This window comes from Pleurodeles waltl, chromosome 6, assembly GCF_031143425.1.
Source record: "Pleurodeles waltl isolate 20211129_DDA chromosome 6, aPleWal1.hap1.20221129, whole genome shotgun sequence".
Lineage (NCBI taxonomy): Eukaryota > Metazoa > Chordata > Amphibia > Caudata > Salamandridae > Pleurodeles > Pleurodeles waltl.
In genome coordinates, this window is record NC_090445.1 from 1,189,512,222 (window position 1) to 1,189,536,137 (window position 23,916).

The following is a 23,916-nucleotide window of genomic DNA, read 5'->3' on the forward strand; positions in this document are numbered from 1 at the left end:
TCACTGAGGCTCTGCTAATCAGAACCTCAGTGGTTATGCTCTCTCATTTCTTTCAAATTGTCACTAACAGGCTAGTGACCAATTTTACCAATTTACATTGGCTTACTGGAACACCCTTATAATTCCCTAGTATATGGTACTGAGGTACCCAGGGTATTGGGGTTCCAGGAGATCCCTATGGGCTGCAGCATTAATTTTGCCACCCATAGGGAGCTCTGACAATTCTTACACAGGCCTGCCACTGCAGCCTGAGTGAAATAACGTCCACGTTATTTCACAGCCATTTTACACTGCACTTAAGTAACTTATAAGTCACCTATATGTCTAACCTTTACCTGGTAAAGGTTGGGTGCTAAGTTACTTAGTGTGAGGGCACCCTGGCACTAGCCAAGGTGCCCCCACATTGTTCAGGGCCAATTCCCCGGACTTTGTGAGTGCGGAGACACCATTACACGCGTGCACTACATATAGGTTACTACCTATATGTAGCTTCACAATGGTAACTCCGAATATGGCCATGTAACATGTCTATGATCATGGAATTGCCCCCTCTATACCATCCTGGCATAGTTGGCACAATCCCATGACCCCAGTGGTCTGTAGCACGGACCCTGGTACTGCCAAACTGCCTTTCCCGGTGTTTCACTGCAGCTGCTGCCAACCCCTCAGACAGGCTTCTGCCCTCCTGGGGTCCAGCCAGGCCTGGCCCAGGATGGCAGAACAAAGGACTTCCTCTGAGAGAGGGTGTTACACCCTCTCCCTTTAGAAAATGGTGTGAAGGCAGGGGAGGAGTAGCCTCCCCCAGCCTCTGGAAATGCTTTCATGGGCACACATGGTGCCCATTTCTGCATAAGCCAGTCTACACCGGTTCAGGGACCCCTTAGCCCTGCTCTGGCGCGAAACTGGACAAAGGGAAGGGGAGTGACCACTCCCCTGACCTGTACCTCCCCTGGGAGGTGCCCAGAGCTCCTCCAGTGTGCTCCAGACCTCTGCCATCTTGGAAACAGAGGTGCTGCTGGCACACTGGACTGCTCTGAGTGGCCAGTGCCATCAGGTGACGTCAGAGACTCCTTCTGATAGGCTCCTTCAGGTGTTGCTAGCCTATCCTCTCTCCTAGGTAGCCAAACCCTCTGTTCTGGCTATTTAGGGTCTCTGTCTCTTGGGATTCCTTAGATAACGAATGCAAGAGCTCATCCGAGTTCCTCTGCATCTCTCTCTTCACCTTCTGCCAAGGAATCGACTGCTGACCGCGCTGGAAGCCTGCAAAACTGCAACATAGTAGCGAAGACGACTACTGCAACTCTGTAACGCTGATCCTGCCGCCTTCTCGACTGTTTTCCTGGTGGTGCATGCTCTGGGGGTAGTCTGCCTCCTCTCTGCACTAGAAGCTCCGAAGATATCTCCTGTGGGCCGACGGAATCGTCCCCCTGCAACCGCAGGCACCAAAGAACTGCATCACCGGTACCCTGGGTCTCCTCTCAGCACGACGAGCGAGGTCCCTTGAATCCAGCAACTCTGTCCAAGTGACTCCCACAGTCCAGTGACTCTTCAGTCCAAGTTTGGTGGAGGTAAGTCCTTGCCTCCCCACGCCAGACTGCATTGCTGGGAACCGCGACTTTTGCAGCTACTCCGGCCTCCGTGCACTTCTGGCGGAAATCCTTTGTGCACAGTCCAGCCTGGGTCCACGGCACTCTAACCTGCATTGCACGACCTCCTAAGTTGTTCTCCGGCGACGTGGGACTCCTTTGTGCGACTTCGGGTGAGCACCGTTTCACGCATCCTCGTAGTGCCTGTTTCTGGCACTTCTGCGGGTGCTGCCTGCTGCTGAGAGGGCTCCTTGTCTTGCTCGACGCCCGATCTGTCCCCAGGCGCAATTGGCGACATCCTGGTCCCTCCTGGGCCACAGCAGCATCCAAAAACCCTAACCGCACGATTTGCAGCTAGCAAGGCTTGTTGGCGGTCTTTCTTCAGGAAAACACTTCTGCACGACTCTCCACGGCGTGAGGGATCCGTCCTCCAAAGGGGAAGTTCCTAGCCCTTGTCGTTCCTGCAGAATCTTCAGCTTCTACTGTCCAGTAGCAGCTTCTTTGCACCCACAGCTGGCATTTCCTGGGCATCTGCCCATCTCCGACTTACTTGTGACTTTTGGACTTGGTCCCCTTGTTCCACAGGTACCCTCGTTTGGAAATCCATTGTTGTTGCATTGCTGATTTGTGTCTTTCCTGCAGAATTCCCCTATCACGACTTCTATGTCCTTTGGGGAACTTTAGTGCACTTTTCACTCACTTTTCAGGGTCTTGGGGTGGGCTATTTTTCTAACCCTTACTATTTTCTAATAGTCCCAGCGACCCTCTACAATGTCACATAGGTTTGGGGTCCATTCGTGGTTCGCATTCCACTTTTGGAGTATATGGTTTGTGTTGCCCCTATCCCTATGTGTCCCCATTGCATCCTATTGTAACTATACATTGTTTGCACTGTTTTCTAATACTATTACTGCATATTTTGGTATTGTGTACATATATCTTGTGTATATTTGCTATCCTCATACTGAGGGTACTCACTGAGATACTTTTGGCATATTGTCATAAAAATAAAGTACCTTTATTTTTAGTATATCTGTGTATTGTGTTTTCTTATGATATTGTGCATATGACACTAGTGGTACTGTAGGAGCTTCACTCGTCTCCTAGTTCAGCCTAAGCTGCTTTGCTAAGCTACCATTATCTATCAGCCTAAGCTGCTAGACATCCTATACACTAATAAGGGATAACTGGGCCTGGTGCAAGGTGCAAGTACCCCTAGGTACTCACTACAAGCCAGTCCAGCCTCCTCTCACTAGTGTCAGCAGCCATGGAAGGTTAGGGTATCCAGAGACACCTGTGTGCACAAAGTTTAGACCTATCACAATACCGGTAGTGACACAGGGTCGAATGTGAAGAGAGGTGACATACCAGTTGCACACATACTATTGGATACATACCAATGAGCCAGACCCTCTCTCTTTGTAGTTGTTCCATCAGTGTGGCACATTGTTGTTCCTCACGATGTAGGAGTCATGCACAGATTCAGGAAATTTGGCCGTCACTTGGGAGATGTACTGGTCAGCGAGACACACCACCTGGACATTGATGGATTAAAAGCTCTTCCTGTTCCTGTACACATGTTCATTCATCCTGGGAGGTACCAAAGCAATGTGGGTGCCATCTATGGCCCCTTTCACATGTGTGACATGTTTCATAGCATAGATTTAAGATTTAACAGTAGCCAAATCCGCACGTTGGGGGAATCTGATGTAGCTGTCCAGGTGTTTCAGGAAAGCACACAGAACATCGTTCAACATTATACTGAACAAAGGCTGTGACATTCCTTCTGCAAGCCCACTGTCAACTGGAGAGAGCATGAAGCAAGGAAGTGAAGAACAGATAAGACCTGCACTGTGAGAGGGATGGCATAGGGATTACATATGGCTGGCAAGAGATCCGGTTCCAACTTGGTACACAGTTCCATGATGGTCTGACGGTTCAGATGATAGGTCCGAATGATGTGTCTCTCTTCCAGGGTAGCAAGGTCGATGAGGGGCCAGTACACCGGTGCATGTCTCATTCTCATCATTGCACGGTATCTAGAAATAACAGAGAGGAAAAGCCACAAATTTATGTCGACAGTTCACATGTCACCTAACACTATACATGTGGCTTGGTAACACACACATTTGGTTAGGCCGTCTATGATGTAGCAAGTGACTGCACATGTTGTGTCATAGTTTTCAGTACACACACTTGACTATCCCTGAATGTCACATGTGTGAACCTTGCTTTGATGTCTGAACAAGGATTATGTATGCACATGTCACTAGTATTCATACATGACACACTTATAATTTACCTACAACACACTATCTACATGTAAAATGGCAGCCGCCTGTCCTGCAAGCACAGGACAGATGAAAGTGCCCTAATTCCGTCGGTGTTAGTTGTCATGGCAGTAGGCGGTCGCAACTGCCGTGCAACTCCTCATCGGATAACGTTGTTGCCTATGGGAGACTGGGGCCCATGATGATCACCACCAGCGGTGATGGTCATGTATGCGGCGGCTGTGACCGCCATTTTGTGTTTCATAGCTCACTTGACTCCTGACACTTGTGCAAGCAAGACCTCCACTGTGTGTGCTGCTGTGCTCTGTCTCTGGGAGCCATTATGCCACATCCTGCAGGAGATAGGGCACCTGCCTTCACCCAGGAGGAACTGGAGAAGCTCGTGGATGGGGTCCTACTCCTGTATGGACAGTTGTATGGGGCGCAGAGCAGCAGGTGAGTCCAATGTTCCTGTCTTGTCTGACTGTGATGTGTGTGGGGTTGAAAGGCGATGAGACGATGCACACAGAGTGAAGGCATTCAGATGGCAGAGGAATAGGTGTGGAAGTGGGATTGAGACAAGTTTGTGTGGTCATGAGATGTGTATGAGGTATGAACTCCACTGCTGTTGGTGTGATGCCACTCTTCATGACTTTCTCCTTCTGTATGTTTCACCCGTGCAGGTCAGCTCCCATCAGAAGAAGGGGATTTCACATGCCATCGCCAGGCAAGTGCGGACCATGGGGTTCATGCCTGGTGGAGCACCCACTGCAGAAAGTGGTCGGAGGACCTGAGACACTGGGCCTGGAAGACTGCGGAGGCCCAGCTGGGTTCGTCTTCCCAATGAAGGAGGGGTGCCCATCGGACTCTGACCCCTCTAATGGCCAGCATTTTGGCGGTGGCCTACCCTGAGGTGGATTGGCGCTTGACTGAAGCACAGCAGCCAGATGGACGTAAGTACACACTCCCACCTCCCTAATGATAGGCATGCATGGGTTTGGATAGCCTAGTAGTGGGTAGATGTTGCATAGACCATTGGTATTTGCACATTGGCTATGGCTATGACCCATCTTGGCAGGAATTGTATCAGTTATGTGTTCCAGAACCATGCAGGCGGTGACTCAGGCAGGTAGGAAGTTACATTTTGGATATTGTCTCCTGACACATGTCATATTTTGGATGACCAGCTCCTTTCATCAACATCAGTATACCTGTGGTGTCAAAGCATTGCCATCACTAATAGTCTGCCACTATGAAGAAGTAATTGGAGTGATTCAAATCAGCTGCCTCAGCCTGTAGGTGTAGATGGCTGCAGGGGACAAAATGTAACTGACCACTTTGTTGATGGATTTGTTGCATGCTACCTTGCCATGCAGGAATCGGTAGAGTAAGGAGTACAGGGTAGGTCTATGGAAACGACAACGGGTGTGTGGCAAGTACTGTGCATTGTATAACCCTTCATGTAGTCAAAGCTGCCAATGTTTCCACATTAGTTGGTTTAGAGTGCATAGCTTCTGTTTCCTCTCTGATTTCCCAAAGTTGAGCATTACAATGTAAAGGTATGCAATGGCATGGCATGCCAGCAGTTAATTAGGTTGTCAATCTGTGCGAATGAGATGTAGTTATTGACCCACTTCACCCTTTTTTTTTCTTCCATCTTCCCTACCCTCCTCCTCCTCCTCTGTCTCTATGTGAATCTGCATCATCCGGAAAAGGAGAAGGGGCATCGGTGAGTGGGGAAGCTGCTGCCCACGGGACCCCGGAGGCTGATACCAGCGGAGCCGAGGGGACCAGTGGGACAGATGGCGAGGGGAGTTCCAGGGGTAGACCGGATCAAAAACATGCTCTTCGGATTCCTCCTCCGATGGATGTTCCCTGGCGGTGAAAGACCCATCTGGGACCAGCCCAACACCATCCTTGTCCGCCATCCCCCTTACCAGCACCGCCCTCCCTGTCGCTCCCCACCCAGTTGCCCATGCCCGCTCACCCAGGAGGGTGGGCGTCTCCTTCGCCACAGGCACCTCTGTTCCTCCCCTGTCAGTCCTGCTGCCCTCAATGAGGAGGTTATTGACCTCCTACGATCCATCTCTGTGGGACAGTCAACCATTGTGAATGCCATCCAGTTTCTGGCATCACAGATGCAGCAGACCAATGCCTTCCTGGAAGGCATTCACATGCCCTGACTGGCCTGCAGAGATCCTTTCAGTTCTCTGGCCTCCTCATCAACGGTAGCCAGTGTCCCTTTGCCATCCGCCCCCCCTTCAAGCTACCTGTGACCAGTCCCACACCCCTCTCTCCACACCCATCCGGAGCACACAGTCAGACAAGCATTCATCCACCTGAACAGACACAGTTTGCAAAGACAAACATAGGCACCACAAGTCCCACCACCGCCATGCACAACGCCAACATTCACATGCACACACAACATCCACTTCCTACACAGACTCCTGCACCTCCTCCCTCACAGACACAACACTACTCACATCTGCTTTCACTACATCAACACTCCCAGATCATCCACAAGTCCCATCATGCCCACTGTCACCATAATAGCAGACCCCCATATATCCACCCCTATCACCACATGTGCACTCACCACAACTACCCACACATGCTGCACATCCACCTTATCTGCAGGCACCACCCCAACAGACATTCACACATCCACCCTGTCATCTCCCTACATCTTCTCCCCCCTCCTCCCAAGACACCTAAACGCTTGCATTCACCCACCCAACAGACACCCAGCACGCATACGGCTTCCACTCACGCACCTGCACCCAAAGCACCTATCAAGACACACCTCACACCCACTCCCTCCCCTCCCACCTGGTTTTCCCATGACCGCCCTTGTGTTCCTAAAAAAAGATTCCTCTACAAGTTTGCACTGTTCCCTCCCACGGACACTGTCCCTGTTTCCCCCCAAGTGCCCTCATGCCCTCTCCATTCCCAGTCCTACCACCTCCCAGTCCTCCCATGACCCCCTGTAGTGCCCATGCCCCTCCCCTCCCTCTACAGGGACTACCACCACACCAAAAGGCAAGGGCCCTCCTCCCAAGGGCCTTACGATGGGCAAAGTCCCCCCCTAAAAATCTAAATCTAAAGTCCCCCGTCCCAAACCCAAATCTAAAGGCCCCCGTCCCAAACCCAAATCTAAAGGCCCCCCTCACAAACCCAAACCCCTACCTCAGCACCCCCCCACATCACCCCCGAGGTGCCTGCATGTCCCACTGATGCCACTGCCATATCGATGCCACTTTGCAGACAGGAGTCAAGTTGGGGCCAGGAACTCTGCCCTGTGTGTCTGGTGCAATGGACAATTTTGGACTGTCCATTAGGCCTCCGTTGTATATAGATTTTTATTTTATTGAGGACATGATTTTAATATATCTGCATCAGTCAGATGTATTAAAATCATGTTGGTGTCGAGGGTTAGATACTTGTCCTGCCTTTTCTTCCAGATGTATGTGTTGGAAATGTGCAAAGTGGTGTGTGTCTTCAGTGTATGTGATGTGTTTGTGTAGCAGCATGAGTTATGCTATAGACTTGTTGTGAAGTGTTGTGTTAGTGTTGTGCGGCATTGTGTGGTGGTGGTGGGTGAACTGTGATGCATCTGTGGTGCACTTTGTGTGTTGGGTGGACCTGGCGTGTGATGTGACACATTGTTTGGCAGTATTATTGTTTGTATTGGTTGAGTACTGTTGTTACGTGTTGCTGGCAGTATGTGTTTTCATGTGGAGGTGTGCGTTGTGCCTTACTGCCAATGCGTTTGTATAGTTCCAATGGTGTTGTGGTTGTGTGACTCGGTGGTGTTGTGTGTGTGGAAGTGTCTGACGGTGGTGTGTGTGTGTGTGTTGTGGTGTGTGTATGACACGTGTATGTTGGACGTGGTGTGTGTTTATGTAGATGTATTTGTGCGTTGGTACGGGTGTATGTGTGCATGTGTGTATGGGCTTGGCTAGCAGTGGCAGTGTTGTGTGTGTGTGTGTGTGTGTGTACTAATGGCCTTCCCTCCAGTGTGTGCTAGGTGGGTATACTTACGGGTGTTGTCTTCGTCACCGTCGCTGGTTCTGAGTTGTATGGCCAGCAGGAGCAGTGAGAAGAATTCCAGTTGGTGTTCCATGGCGGCTGCAGACGTGTCTGTGTTCCTGAAGGTGAGTGTCTCCTTTTATTTTGCTCATTTCCGCCAGCATTTTCGTGGCGGTGTGACCGCCCCAGAAATCCTGGTGTTGTGCTAGGTCATAATATGGTAGGCGGAAACATAGTCCCTGGCGGTCTGGAGATGTCTACCATCAGCCGCGGCGGTCCACCGGAACTGGCGGTGTTTTGGCTGTGTTCAGTTGGGAACACGGTAATGGTCATAATATGGTGGTGCAACCGTCCTCGCCACAGTGGCGGTCCACTGATCGCCAAACTCGTAATTAGGGCCTGAGTCCTGATGATGGTCTCACGGACTTGGGGGCCTCTTGAGACTGAAAAGTCAACGATTTCTTAACACCATGAAAGCATCAAGCTTACTGATCAGTCCTTAACACTGAGTAAAAAGAAGGATTTATTGGTTGGACTGTGGATTTGGGTCTCATGTAAGTTAATAGGAGTGCATGCCTCCCCAAGATCCCAGGATACAAGATTGATTAATGATATTGATGCATGATTCTATGGGGGCAATAGCATTGATTAACCAATACTATCTGCATGGATAGATTTTTCATGGCTCGCTGTGCGGTTAGGGGCGGGGCGGCGGGCGTGGAACAAAATAAACATTCAATACAAAAAAAAAGTATCTGCCTTGCTGGACTGCTCCTCTTTCCTCTGTCACTGCAGGCACAGGCTTCCAGCCTGCCCTGGGACCAATTCTAACGCTGGGCACTCCCAGGCAAACTGGGACCTGCGCATACTCTCTCCAGCCCGGCAACACAGTGCCGGGTTGGAGAGAGCACAGTGTGCAAGTGTGTTTGGCCATCCTAGGACGGCCTTGCTGTGCCTTTGTCCCTGTCATCCCCCATGGCCCCGCCCCTTTAATAATAAAAGGATAATAAACAGTTTGTTATTGTTTTATTATTAAAGTTTTGCAGCGGCTGCTGCTCATGGGATAGGGAGGCGGGGGGGTGGGGGGGGTTTGACGCCATAGCGGAGGAGCCTCCCCTGATATTTTGTATAAAATAGTATGTTTTCCTGCATCTGTTTAGTCTGATCATTTCACCAACACAAAATCCTCCATGAACATTTTGTTGTTTGGTCATTTTGCATATCCAGCATGGGTGCTGGTGATGAGGGGGTTTACACAGACTTCCAGGTACCTTAGGCAGTAAGGTTTCCAATGGAACTTGTAGTCTGTGAGTGTGGCCTTCATTGTGTTGTGGGACTTCAGCAATGGCTCACTTTTGTCCTAGGTGGCTCTGTAACTGCAGAGATGGGAGAATTCCATTATAATTTCCCAAAGTGCAGTTTGGGAGGTCTCTAGGTCTGCATGTGCGTAATATATACACTGCATTTAATAATATTTTGAAAGGACCTTTCAAGGTAGGAATCCTTACAATCACTTTGTATTGAAGAAAACCTGTTGCAAGGGCATCTAGAGCTAGAAGAAATGGTAAAGTCGACAGCAGGCAGCCCTATCACTACAGATGATGGAGAGTGTCTGACAGGAAGCGCCAGCAGTTGACTTGTGTTGTATGGGCGGTTGCACAGTCATCTTACTTTTTGAATAAACTCTTTACATAATCCCAGTCTACGATAAGTGGAGAACCTATATTCACATTTAACCCTGACAAGGCAACTATATCCTTGTGCGAGTCATTGGGAGTCCAGAGCAGATATGCAAGCTTTCTCATGTGATTATGTGAAGTACAAAGCCCACTTGTCAGGAGTGTATTAATGATGGGATGACCTGCTTAAGCCAAGAGGCTAGGACACTTGCCAAGATGTTGATATCCATGTTGAGGAGGAATATAGGACAATAACGGCTGCATTACTGTGGGTCTTTCCCTGGCTTCAGGAGAACTGCAACAAATGCTTTAATGCAGATTGGCACTAGTGTACCAGATAGTTCTTTTTCTTTAAAGACGTCATAGAGAAGATCTTTCTCTTCAGTTTCATCCATTTATAAAATCCTCCTGAAAAGCCATCTCCCCCTGCGGATTTACTGTAGGCTAAATCAGAGATGGCTTGGTGATTTTGCGATTGAGAAGTGTCCTACCTTTGTCACTGAGAGGGGGCTGTGATAGTTACAAAAATTCTGTCCTCGCGGTCTTTTTCATGCATTGACTCAGAACTATATACCTTTGAGGAGTAGCTGGAGAACTCTCCCGCTGTGCCCTGTGAGTTTCAAATCAAATGGCCCAACTCATTACTGATGGCCGGGATGGCCCTCATTGCTTCATGTTGCCTTAATTGTGCTCCTTCAAAGGTGATCCTCTTTTTCATCCTGTTCACAATGGTGGGCTTTGAGCATATATTTCACTTTAGTGGTATGAAGGGCATTTAAATCCATCTTTACCTTTTCTAGTGCATGACAGGATGCTGCCATGGGTCTCTAGTGCATTTCTGTTAGAGGTTTAATGCTGTATTAATAAATGGTTTGTTGTCCTAACCGTGCCTTATTAGCCATGGCTGAAGCCTTCATAATTTTCCTTTAATTGGGGCTTTAGCACCTACCAAGAGGACATGAGCTTAGGACAATCCCTCATTGTCTTTTAAATAGTTCATCACATGTAATTTCAATTTCACTTTTTTTGTGGGACATTTTTTAGTGTGCAATATTGAAACACCAAAGTTTTCGTATGGGTTTATTAAGACTCCAGTCCGCTGTCAGGCTCCTTCCAAGTTGGCACCTTCCAAGATGTCTCAGTCGAAGAAAAACGTCCAGCCTGGATTGGGAGCCGTAGACCCTTGTAAAAAGGAAGTATTCCTTTTTCAAAGGTTGCAAGGGGTACCATATGTCTACAAGGCCATGATCCATCATTATATCGCCAATGAATGCCCTTTTTCTATTACTGGCAGCATCAAAAGGTCCTGTGCGATCTAAGTTGGAATCTAATGGCACATTCCAGTTACCCCCAGCATGGTATGGGATGTGACCAACTCTGCCACTATTCTAGTCAAGCACAGCAAGAAATCTGTTTTAGCTCCAGTCAGGGGTATATGGATCCCACACTAATCACATAAGAAGCAAGCTGCAATTTGACAAAGATGTATCTGCCCTCGTCATCTGTCCATGTCTGCACAACTGTACAGGGGAAGGATGTTTTTTTTATCAAGCTCGCCACCCCACATTTCTTATAACTGATGAAGTGGTTGTGTCTGAGATGCCTCGAGTGTGGTGTGTGACAGCTATAGATGATCTTCCCCATCTAGTCTCTAGCTTGAGTCTCTCGGACTTTTTATCGGTAAGGTGAGCCTCCTGCATATCAGCGATGTCAGCTTGCTTTGCGGCCAAATATGGCAGTCTCTTTTTCCTTTGTTAGGCCTTTCTGATTCCAGAAAATAACAGTCAACGGTCTGATTGTCATGGTCCCTGTTATTAGAGGTGTCAGTATGAGAGTGTGCACTTTCATCAGTAGTGTCTAGTGCAGCCCACAATAAATAAGGTAGGGCCATTAGACCAGAGCCGATGCCAGAAAATACGATGAGTGGGGTGGGGTGCGGTCTATGTATAGAGAAGGGTAGGGGAAAGTGTTGCTATCCCTTGTTAAAATTACAGGCAATTATATCTGCAGTTGAGGTGCAGCATTGGTATAGTATACTATAATATAGCAGAGATCTTTTTTGGAAAAAAAAATATATATATACACACACATATGAATGTACTAGATAGATAACACAGCTAGATCCACTTTTATCCACACTGTTTTAACCTACTGCTATCTCACTTGTCCCTGCACAAACTGCCTGAAGCTGTTAGCTCAACCCTCCAAGGCACAACAGCCCCCTCCTTCATAGAACAAATTCCAGCCCTCAACCAAGGCTTCCACAATGTCCTTAACAAACAGCTGCGCCAACACTCAGGGGTCTCTGCTCACTTCTCTATTGTACCAGATATTTTCCAGCCTCCCTCTATAGTTAGCTGACAAAGGGTATTCCCCACTCAAGGATTTCATTAAGCTGCCTACGATGCACCTATTTCTGTTCTTTTATGCATAGACTGCATTTCTATGGTTACTCATATTTGGCATTGTGCTTTCTGTTCACATTTTGTTTGTACTGCATTTCTACATGTTAGCCCATATTTGGCACTGTGCTCTTTTTGTTTCTGCCCGTGCTGCATGTCTGTATTGTATATAGAGGCCTCAAAGTAGTCACTCAAAGCAAAAGAAGCAAGCTAGTACGACACACGTGTGTGTCCGTGCTTCTACCTTGGCTAGCCAACAAACATTGATAACTAGTAATACATTTAATTCTGTTCCTGAGCCTTGCTGTGTCTGGTGTACTACTTTTGTAGCTCCGGAGAGGTTGCAGGATTATTCCCTGACAAATGGTGCTATGACTCAGATATGTGGAGTGTTGCACCAGTGTGAGGTGGGTACCTTGTTGCTGTGGCCCTCCAACACATAAAATAAAGCAGGGTCTTCTCCTCTTCGCTGGCTGTAAACCAAGGGACTGAGGAGTAACCTACGAGTTACTATGTGCCAATACATTGGCTTGCAGTGGCTGATCCTTATGGGGAGATCGTAAGCCATGCAGAAGAGCCTGTGCTGGAGGGTAGGAACTCCAGCATTGGCACCTTTCTGGAGTAGGGCGAAGAGACCATCTAATTGTCTGTGGCACCGGAACACATAGAAATGATTTTGAAATTTGCACAGAGGGAACTAGGTATTGATCAATAACGGTATTTGAATTATATGCTGACTGATGATGATGTTCACTTATGCTTTCGTTGCATTCTCACATAGAACACGGTTTCTTTGAATTATATGTGGAGTAGTGTATTACTGCATTGGATAGCAAACTGTTCATGTGTTGTCTCTGAGTTGTCAACAGCTGTTGATTTGTCTTTCTCTCTCTGTCCACTGGCCAAGAACTTTTTCTTGCAGGAATGCAATTTGTTGTGTTTATCTTTTAAGGTGTAACTTGTGAGTGAAGGGCACAATAGGCAACATTAATTATAAAGGAAATGGGAAGATGATGTGATCCCATATGCAGAAAAAGACAAAAGAATTGCTTAAACAGCTGGCAGAAGAGAAAGGTTTTTAATTACCACCAGATAGCCCTGCAGCTCAGGTTGTTGAGGAGACAAATTGTCTAGAATATCTGAGCCAGTTTTCCGAGTTGGTATGGACATGGACTAGGAATGAGAAATGGCCTAAATTTGGTTCCCTTGAAATGGGTGATATTAAATATTTGGCAGAGACTATAGAATTACAGGGTGACCTGTCATGAGATTCGTGTTATAGGAGCGAGTGTTTGCAGCAGTGGCTTTCAACTGCTGAGAAGAGAGCTCTCCTTTCAAATAAAAAAGGGCAGAGAAATGCCTCCACAGAGTCCAGGGACTGTTCTGCAGTAACAGTGGTGAACAGGGAGTGCAAAACCTAATAAAAAAGTAGATCTGGTGATAAATTGTCCCACAAAATATAGCTATTGTTTATTAAAATTAAGTAATTGTGTGTTAACACAGCAACATTTTCTATCACTGTGCAAACATTGTGGCGTTACATTAGCTGAAGTAGACAGGTTAGGGCCATAAAAAATGTAATTATTCATGGAATGGCTACTGCTCTGATTTGTATTTGGACTCATAGGCAAGTGCATATTGACATAAATAAATTGAATAAACTGTTTATCACTTCTACGCCTCACGGTCTTTATGTCCCCTTTCCGGTGACAGGGAAAGAAAGACAGTAACCCAAACTGCAGAAATCCCAGTCCATTGTTTTATGATGAAAGCATCAGACACGCCCGAAGAGAATCCCATGTTTCCAATTAAGGTAGGAGGTAAAGAGGCTGATTTCTTGATCGACAGTGGTGAAACCATATCAGTATTAGGGAACAAATTAGGACCCAGCAGTGGCCAGAAAGTGACCACTGTGGCTGTAAATGAAATGCTGATTAATGAAGATTTAACAGAACCCCTACCAATATCTGTGCAGGATTATAAAATGACCCATCAGTTTTTCTTGTCACCACATGCGCTCATCATTTTGGCTGGGAAGAGACCTCCCCTGCAAATTCCATGCCATGTTTTATTTTTCAAAAATGGGATTTACTTACAAGTGCCTGAGGACAGGATAGAATTAGCAAATAGGGTGCCACTGACCGCCTGTAAATTAAGGGAGGATTCTGTGTTATGTGCACCCCTTGTCTTGTCTCTCTCTCCCACACGATAGCAATGAAGTCCGTTGCAGGGAGATTTCTATAGTGACATTTTTCAGGAACTGTTTAAGTACAGCCCTGAAATTGAAAGTGGTTTAGTCAAGCAGTTATTGCAGCTGACATTATACCAGGGCCCATGAACTATATCACAGCATTTTTCACAGGGCAAGTGCCTCAATGGCACGCTTACATGGCCAATAAACATTTGTTTTGGACAATGGAGTTGCTAGAGGACACCTTGTATGTAGGCAAGGAAGGGTGTGCAGTGAGCATTGATCTAGGACCACAGGAAGAAAGGTCATTTCAAATGCCAGCTTCAGAACCATAGGTTTCTATAGCAGTAGCACTAAGATTCTCCCCTAAAGACTTAAGCCCCATGGTTAAATGTATTCAGGACTTACCAAGAACTAATGATTTTGCATTTCTATTGAGAGTTGTGTCTGTATTGGGAAATGGTGAGGGGCGGTGTTGGACCTTGTGCATGCTCAAAAATGACAGGACTGCAGTATTTGATAAGCATAAAGGGAATATGGCTTTATGGATGACTAAAAACAAGTTTCTTGAACAAGCCAACTCAGAGGTTTGGGCAAAGCACAAAAATGAGGAAGGATTGTTGAAAAAATCATCTCCTGATAAAGTGACACTTAAGGAAAATGCTGAGTTACCGTGTATGTGTCACTACAGATTGTCACCTCAGGCAGAGGAGGGAATAAAACCTGTAATGGAGTGTTGTTCACTACAGGGTATCATTATAAGACAACTAGCCTATGTAACAGTCCTATTATTCCACTGTCCAAGGGCAATACAGGACAATATAGGTTCACACAAGATTTACACCAGATAAATAACAATGTGGTTCCCTTAGCACCTGTTGTGCCTGACACCAATACTATACTATCTTCAATACCTGTAAAGGCAGAGTATTTTATAGTAATAGATCTCCTCCTCTGTCTTGTTCAGCATTACAGTCCATCTTGACAGTGAGTTCCTCTTTGCCTTCACGCTAAAAGATACCCAGTACACTTTCACAAGTCTCACCCAAGGCTTCACCGAGAGTCCCATAGTCAATGCGCAGGCCATAAAGAGAGACTTGGACAGCCTACACCTAGAAGGTATACACGTTGTCTACCAGAATGAAGAGAAATTGTGAGTTCACCATGATGGGAGGCCTGTGACTACAAGCAGCATGTACCTTCCCCTTACTAGACTTGTCCATGGACCCACTCACATGGCACAAGGACGAATGACAGGAATGGTTTACATTGGGGATAGCAGCTTTCACTGCACAAATCAGCTCTGATGTATTGTCTGTGCCCAACATTCTAAAGGTCGGTCCCCTGCTACATATGATTACTTGCCAGTACCACAGGGTCCCCTTACCAAATTGCAAATTAATTTTGCATATATGCCTGAGTGAATGGATTGAAATATTTGCTGGTGTGTGTGGATTGTTTTTCAAAGTCAGTGGAAGCATTTACCACAAGGAAGAATGATGCAGCAACTGTTGAAAGACATAATACCCAGTTTTGGGGTCCCCCAGGGCCTATATAGCAACAGTGAACAAAGAGAGTGGCTTTGTGGCCGCAGTTGTGCAAAACAGGTGTGGCTGTTTAGGAATATAGTGGAAATTGCATGCCCTTACCACCCCCAAAGCTCAGGCCAGGTGGATCAGATGAAGTCCACAATAAAAAATAAATCAGCAAAGACAACTGATGCAACAGGCCGTAAATGGCCTGATGCTCTGCCATACGTGGTACATGCCATAAGGGCCGCACCGTCCAGAAAAACAACTATTTCCCCCCATGAGGTACTAATTGGGCGGCCTATGTCAGTGGGGGGTGAGGATGCTTCTCACAGCGCCTCAACAAGCGCTAATGTGCACTGATGAAAACATTTCTGACTACGCTGTAGTCTGTCTTCTGTCTTGAGGCATCACCATCTCCAGGTGAAGGAAGTTTTGCCCTATCCATCCTCAGAGCCCACACACCCTTTTAAAGCTGGAGACATGGTCATGGTAAGTAAAATAAAAGATGTTTCTCTTAATTCTAGGTGGACTAGAACTCACTTCGTCCTTCTGGCAATGTGGACAGCAGTCCTTAGTAGATTCATGGGACAAGACGCAGAGTTTCACAAACAGCACCTGAGATGGAGGCTCCAGTAACTGATGTAATACTGTCACCAGAGGTGCTGCACGACACATCGGAAAAGGAGAACACAGACTTGACTACTTCCAGGAGCTACGCTGACAACCAATCACCAGGTGTCACAGGGACGGTGACACCAACTGATCTTGTTGAGTAAAGCACACACTGAACTCCTGAAGAAAGGTGATGGTCTGCATCTGCAGTAAAATAGACCAAAAAGGACACCGCAGGGCAGGTCTTGGAAACATCCCCTGAACAACATGACCTCGGACCAGGAGAAGAAGCAGATGGCAGCATATTGCCTGCTTTTGCATTACTGACACTTACAGAGAGTGTCCTAGAACTGAGTGACAGAAAGACATTCCATATCAATATTTATCGTTTTCGGAAAAAATGCATCGCATAGTGCAAACAATAGTTTTAGCCACTTTATTGTTTGTATGCTACATGTAATACGACCACTAGCTGACCACCCCCCTCATTGCAGTTCATGAGAAAGTAGACCAAGTTTTAGGTTTTGAAGATTGCTGGATTTGAAGAGAGTTATCCAGCCACCCCAGCTACCCTATTGGATTAGATGAAGCACCAGAGGATATGCAGAATTACACGCAAGGGAAAGGAAGCCTCATATCAAATGTAACATGAGACTGTAGAGAAGGAAGGATGGGGTGGTACCCATGCTGTACTTTACTGCCAACTATTCAGTCCCAATACCAGCTGTGGAAAAAAAAAAACTGCTGAGGACCAAGCATTTACTGTATGTATTTAGCATCAGGTTTCAGGATGTAAGCCAGCGTCCCAATACTTAGGATAGTCAGCAAGTAGTAAGTGTCCTAATATATTGGAATTTGATAATATCATGGTTAACTGGAATATACACGACTGATAGTGAGTAAGAACTGGAAAACTGAGGTACAGGGGAAACAAGTCAACTATACTTTACATTACTGAACATCACTACAGAAGGGAATATATTGTTGATAACACGTAATGGTCTTTTTTATGACCCATTAATTGAGAGAGAGAATGATTACGCTACACCACCAAATGTTTAAGTTATTAACTTAGCATGGAATTCCCATCATTAAATATCACACACTGAACACACAGTTAGAGGGAGGTATGTACTTCATTTGTTGCACAAGAGCATACAAGGTTCTTCCCCGTCACTGGGAAGGTATGTGTGCTATTTCTGTCTTACACCAAACATTTCAGTCATACCGCACATTGCAACACATGAGCCGTTAGATTTGGGGAGTATCACTCATAGGAATAAGAGAGATATACACACGCACCTTTTCTGGAGACTCGAGTCTTTTTTTTTCTTTTTTTTTTTGCTGATGCATACAGTACTTCCTGGATATGATGTATATGATTTAGAGTCGGCCCTTGTTAACATATCTGCTGAATTAGCCATAGCAACAAGAAATGCACTTCAAGAGTTGCATGTGGAAATTAATTCTGTGGCTGCCATGACTATTCAACATAGAAGTGCACTTGAAATCCTGACCCTGAAACAAGGGGGCTGTGTGTTTTAACTAAATTCTTCTTGCTGCTATTTCTTGAATAAAAGTGTAAACACAGCAAGCACAGTAGCACAAATCAAGCAGACAGTTTAAATATTCAGAGAAGCAAAGAAAATGACTGGTTCAGGGGATTGGTATTGGCTACCAAAGGTATGGTTGAAGGACTTGGGGCCACATGTACGTACCTTTTTTCTCGTCGCAAATGGCCCGATTCACAGAATCGGGCCTTTTGTGATGAGAAAAAAGCAATTTGGTATGAACAGACCCGTTTTTGCGACTCGGTAATCTATTTACCGAATCGCAAAAAGGGTTTGCGAGTCACAATTAGGAAAGGGCGTTCCCTTCCTAATTGCGAGTTGCAGTCTGATGTATGATTGTTTTGTGACCACGAACGCAGTCACAAAACAATCGCATTTAGCACCAGTCTCAAATTGGTGCTAACCCATTCGCAAAAGGGAAGGGGTCCAAATGGGACCCCTGCCCCTTTGTGAATGCATGTGAAAACATTTTTTCAGAGCAAGCAGTGGTTCCACGGACCACCGCCTGCTCTGAAAAAATGAAAAGAAAACTTTTCATTTTTGTTTTTAAAATGCATTTGTTTTCCTTTAAGGAAAACGGGCTACATTAAAAAAAATATATATACTGATTTATTTAAAAGCAGTCACAGACATAGTGGTCTGCTGACCCCAGCAGGCCACCATCCCTGTGAGTGCCGCCATTCCCAATGGGGTCGCAAATTGCAACCTGCCTCATGAATATTCATGAGGTAGATCATTTGCGACCCTATTGCGAATCGCAGAAAATGTCATTGACACTGTTGTACATCAAGTTTTGTGACTCGCAAATTGCAAGTCGCTAAGTCTTGCAATTTGCGAGTCGCAAAACCTGATCTTAGTACATGTGGCACTTGATTCTAGTACTATTCTGTATTTGTGTCGCAATAGTTGTACTTTTGTGTTGACTTCAGTGTTGTTGCTCCATGGGACAGCAATTCTGAAGCAAGGGCATCCTTTCAATTTCTGCAGTTAAAATTCTACCTCCAACAGAGCAGGAGTTAGCCTGCAGATGTCAGAATACAACAGGAAGTAGAGGAAGCACACAAAGAGATCTTAGAGTTAATGGCTACCGACATATAGCATAGAGAGGCATTCAACACAAGAATATCATTTTGTATATGTTTGAATAAGGATTCCCTCATAGGTGTGCACTGTGTGCGAATAGATGCATTTTATTTAAGCACTGGGGAATGCCATCCAAAGCTGTGTACTTAATTCTTATATTGTTACTACTATGTTTCATACCATACATATATATGTCACACTGGTGTACTATATATATATATATATATATATATATATATATACATATATATATATCCATATGAATGTAGTACATAAATAACATAGTTCCATTTTTATCCACACTGATTTAGCCTACCACTATCTCACTTCTTCCAGCACAAACTGCCCGAAGCTGTCAGCTACATCCTCCATGGCACACCAGTCCCTCCTTCACAGATTGAATTCCAGCCTAGATTCAAGGCCCCAACTATTTTCTTGACAAACAGCTGCGCTGACACTTAGAGGTCTCTGCTCCTCTTTTAGGTTGAGCATAGCAGCGCGCAAGCGCTGCTTTTCCAACGTGTTGGTATCTATGTGTGCTTTTAACCACGCCCATGTCACACCCATCACTTCCATTAATTTGCGTGCTTGCCTTTTAAATCCTCTTGACTTCCTTTGCGAAAGACATGCAAACGTCATGCATTTTGCGGTGTTTTGCCCTCCTCGAGAGCACCAGCCAACTACTGAAAACATACGCAGCTCCAGGTTTACAGTATGGTTTCTCTATTACTTTTTCTTTTTATCCCCTACACAGCACGATTGCGCTCAGCAGTAGTGGAGCTATTTGCATGCCGACCAGTTTACTTCCATAGTTTATTCCTGGTTTTTGTTGTTTCTGTCACAGGTGAGCGTAAATGCATTTTTAAAAGCTTATGATTGCTCGTGTGTCTTCGCTTGTGTTTGTTGTTGTTTTTACATTGTTTTAGGTATTGTTTGTTTATGTCAAGGTTGTTTGTTTATGTTACAGTTGTGTGTAAATGTATTGAAAAAAATATTTTTATGTGTGTTTATATGGTAAACTGAGCTGCGTAGTGACAAAATAAGCAGATAAACACACAAAAGGTTGCTTTTAAAAATACATTTAAGCGGAACTAGACATCAAACAAAATATAATGTTATAATGTAGCAACTGTAATAAAGCGCTAAAATGTAGCAGCGCTTTCTTTATTGCCTGTGTACACTAAAGAAGAAAGCTCTGCTACACGACAGCGCTTTATGCGCTTTTCACGTGTGCTACCACCTGGAATAAAACCGCTGTTTTTATACAACAACATAAGTGCACACTATATACACCATAGACTAGTACAGCGCTTTATTACTGTTGCACATTATAAAATTATTATATAACATATAGCAACTGTAATAAAGCGCTATAATGTAGCAGCGCTTTCTTTTGAGGTTTCTTTGGAACATGTACTTGTCCATGTTTTGCACTCGCGTTGCTGATTATAAACACTAGTTTTGTCCAGGTGATAGCACAAGTAACAAAGCGCTACATGTTGCGAGGGTGTTTAAATAAATTTTAAACAACAAATCTTTGTGGGTTTATACAGTAGATGGAGCTGCGTGGTGACAAAATAAGCAGATAAACCCTTAAAAGTTGCTTTTAAAAATACCTGTACGCGGAACGTGACATCAAACAACATATATAATGTTGTATTGTAGCAATCGTAATAAATCGCTATAATGTAGCAGACCTTTCTTTCGAGATTGGTTTTGTATCCAAACCAAAGTGCTGCTACATTATAGTGCTTTATTGTCTGTTGGGCTAGCATTTTGTGGCAGCATAGTTAGTTTTCCAGCTGGTGAATAATTTTGTGATAGTGGAATGGTATAGCTTGTTTTAACAGCGATCTTTGAATGAACACATTTACGCAAAATAAATCTAATTAATTCAGTTCTAGTTTAAAAGATTTCACCTGTGTTAATTGATTATATTTTTATTATAATTAAAATAATTACCATTAATCGTAGGATTTGCTTTTTTTAATCTTACTCAGTGTCCTTAATATGTGACTGTAGAGCTTAATTTGTAAATAATCACATGCCGGTGCCTAAAACGTTCCTTTGCAATGCGCAGCTGTTGCAGTTCAATCTGAATACTGAGGCACCATTATTCTAAGGCCATCTCTGGCATTTTAAATATATATGTACACCCACTTTTAACCTCTTTACCAGAGTGCTCAATTTGCAAATAACCACATGCCAGTGCCTAAAGCTTTCCTTTCCTTTACAATGTGCGGCTTTTGCAGATCAATGTGAATAGTGAGGTGCCATTATTCTAAAGCCATCTTGGACGTTTTTAATATATGTACAGCCACTTTTGACCCCTTTAGCTTGGAGTGCTTAATTCATAAACAATCATATGCCAGTGCCTAAAGCTTTCCTTTGCAACATGTGTCTGTTGCAGTTCAATGTGAATAATTGGACACTATTATTCTAAAGCCATCTCGGCCACTTTTAACCGCTTTAGAGTAGTGCTTAATTTGTAAATAACCACGTGCAGGTGCCTAAAGGTTTCCTTTGCAACGCACAGCTGTTGCAGTTCAATGTGAATAACGAGGCACAATTATTCTAAAGCCATCTCGGGCATTTTTAATATATGTACAGGCACTTTTAAGCCCTTTAGTGGACTGCTTAACTTGTAAATAATCATGTGCCAGTGCTTAAAACTTTCCTTTGCAACGCACAGCTGTTGCAGTTCAATGTGAATACTGAGGCACCATTATTCTAAAGCCATCTCGGGCACTTTTAATATATCTACAGCCAGTTTTAATCCCTCTAGCTAGCAGTACTTAGTTTGTAAACAACTAAGGGGGTCATTCCGACCCTGGCGGTCATAGACCGCAGGGGCCGGTGACCGCGGATGCACCGCCCACAGGCTGGCGGTGCATCCAGGCCAATTCTGACCGCGGCGGTAAAGCCGCGGTCAGAAAAGGGAAACCGGCGGTTTTTCCGCCGGTTTTCCCCTGGCCTGAGGAATCCTCCATGGCGGCGCTGCAGGCAGCGCCGCCATGGGGATTCCGACCCCCTTCCCGCCAGCCTGGTTCTGGCGGTTTTGACCGCCAGAACCTTGCTGGCGGGAACGGGTATCGTGGGGCCCCTGGGGGACCCTGCAGTGCCCATGCCAATGGCATGGGCACTGCAGGGGCCCCCTAACAGGGCCCCACAAAGATTTTCAGTGTCTGCATAGCAGCCACTGAAAATCGCGACGGGTGCAACTGCACCCGTCGCACCCTTTCCACTCCGCCGGCTCCATTCGGAGCCGGCATCCTCGTGGAAGGGGGTTTCCCGCTGGGTGGGTGGGCGGGCGGCCTTCTGGCGGTCGCCCGCCAGCCCAGCGGGAAACTCAGAATGACCGGTGCGGTCATTCGGCGGCTCCCGCCGGGCGTGCGGTTACAGCCGCCGGCGGGAGTCGGAATGACCCTCTAAGTGCTGGTGCCTAAAGCTTTCCTTTGCAACTCCTGGTTGCTACAGTTCAATGTGAATACTGAGGAAGCGTTATTCTAAAGCCATCTCCGCAGTTTTAATATATGTACAGCCACTTTTAACCCCTTTAGCACAGTGCTTAATTTTTAAATAATCACATGCCGTTGCCTAAAGCTTTCCTTTGCGACGCGTGGCTTTTGCAGTTCAATGTGCATACTAAAACACCATTATTCTAAAGCGATCTCTGCCATTTTTAATATACGTACAGCCATTTTTAATCCCTTTGTCTCACTCTTGCAGTGCTTAGTTTGTAAATAATCATGTGCCAGTGCCTAAAGCTTTCCTTTGCAAAGTGTGGCTTTTGCAGTTCAATCTGAATACTGAGGCACCATTATTCTAAAGTCATCTCGGGCACTTTTAATATATCTAGAGCCACTTTTAAACCCTTTAGCTCGCGGTGCTTAGTTTGTAAACAACCAAGTGCTGGTGCCTAAAGCTTTCCTTTGCAACTCCTGGTTATTACAGTTCAATATGACTACTGAAGTAGCGTTATTCTAAAGACATCTCTGCATTTTTTATATATGTACAGCCACTTTTAACCCCTTTAGTGCAGTGCTTAATTTTTAAATAATCACATGCCTGAGCCTAAAGCTTTCCTTTGCAACGCGCAGCTGTTGCAGTTCAATGCGAATACTGAGGCAACATTATTCTAAAGCCATCTAAGGCATTTTAAAAATATGTACAGGCACTTTTAACCCTGTTAGCTTGCAGTGCTTATTGTGTAAACAATCAAGTGCCAGTGCCTAAATCTTTCCTTTGCAACTCGCTGTTGCTACAGTTCAATGTGAATAGTGAGGCAGTGTTATTCTAAAGCCATTTCAGCCATTTTTTAATATATGTACAGCCACTTTAAACCACTTTAGCGCAGTGCTTAATTTGTAAATAGTCAGCTGCCAGTGCCTAAAGCTTTCCTTTGCAACATACAGCTGTTGCAGTTCAATGCGAATACTAAGGCACCAGTATTCTAAAGCCATCTCTGGCATTTGTAATATATGTACAGCCACTTTTAACTCCTTTAGCTCAATCTTGCAGTGCCTAATTAGAAAATAATCATGTGCAGGTGCCTAAAGCTTCCCTATGCAACGTGCTGCAGCTGCAGTTCAATGTGAATAATGAAGCAGCGTTATTCTAAAGCCATCTCCGGCATTTTTAATATATGTACAGCAACATGTAACCGCTTTAGCGCAGTGCTTAATTTGTAAATAATTAAGTGGCGGTACCTAAAGCTTTCCTTTCCAATGCGCGGCTGTTGCAGTTCAATGTGAATAGTGAGGCATCATGATTCTAAAGCCATCTCAGCCATTTTTAACATATGCACAGCCACTTTTAACCCGTTTAGCTCGCAATGCTTAATTCGAAAACAATCATGTGCCGGTGTCCAAAGCTTCCCTTTGCAATGTGCAGCGGCTGCAGTTCAATGTGAATACTGAGGCAGCGTTATTCTAAAGCCATCTCGGGCATTTTTAATA

The 23,916-nt window shown here is 45.3% G+C and overlaps 1 protein-coding gene across 1 annotated transcript in view; it reads right to left on the reverse strand.

Moving 5' to 3' along the window:
* Positions 1-23,916, reverse strand: part of TLL2 (tolloid like 2) — a 1,863,287-nt gene that overhangs the window by 916,238 nt on the left and 923,133 nt on the right. The window lies entirely within an intron of this gene.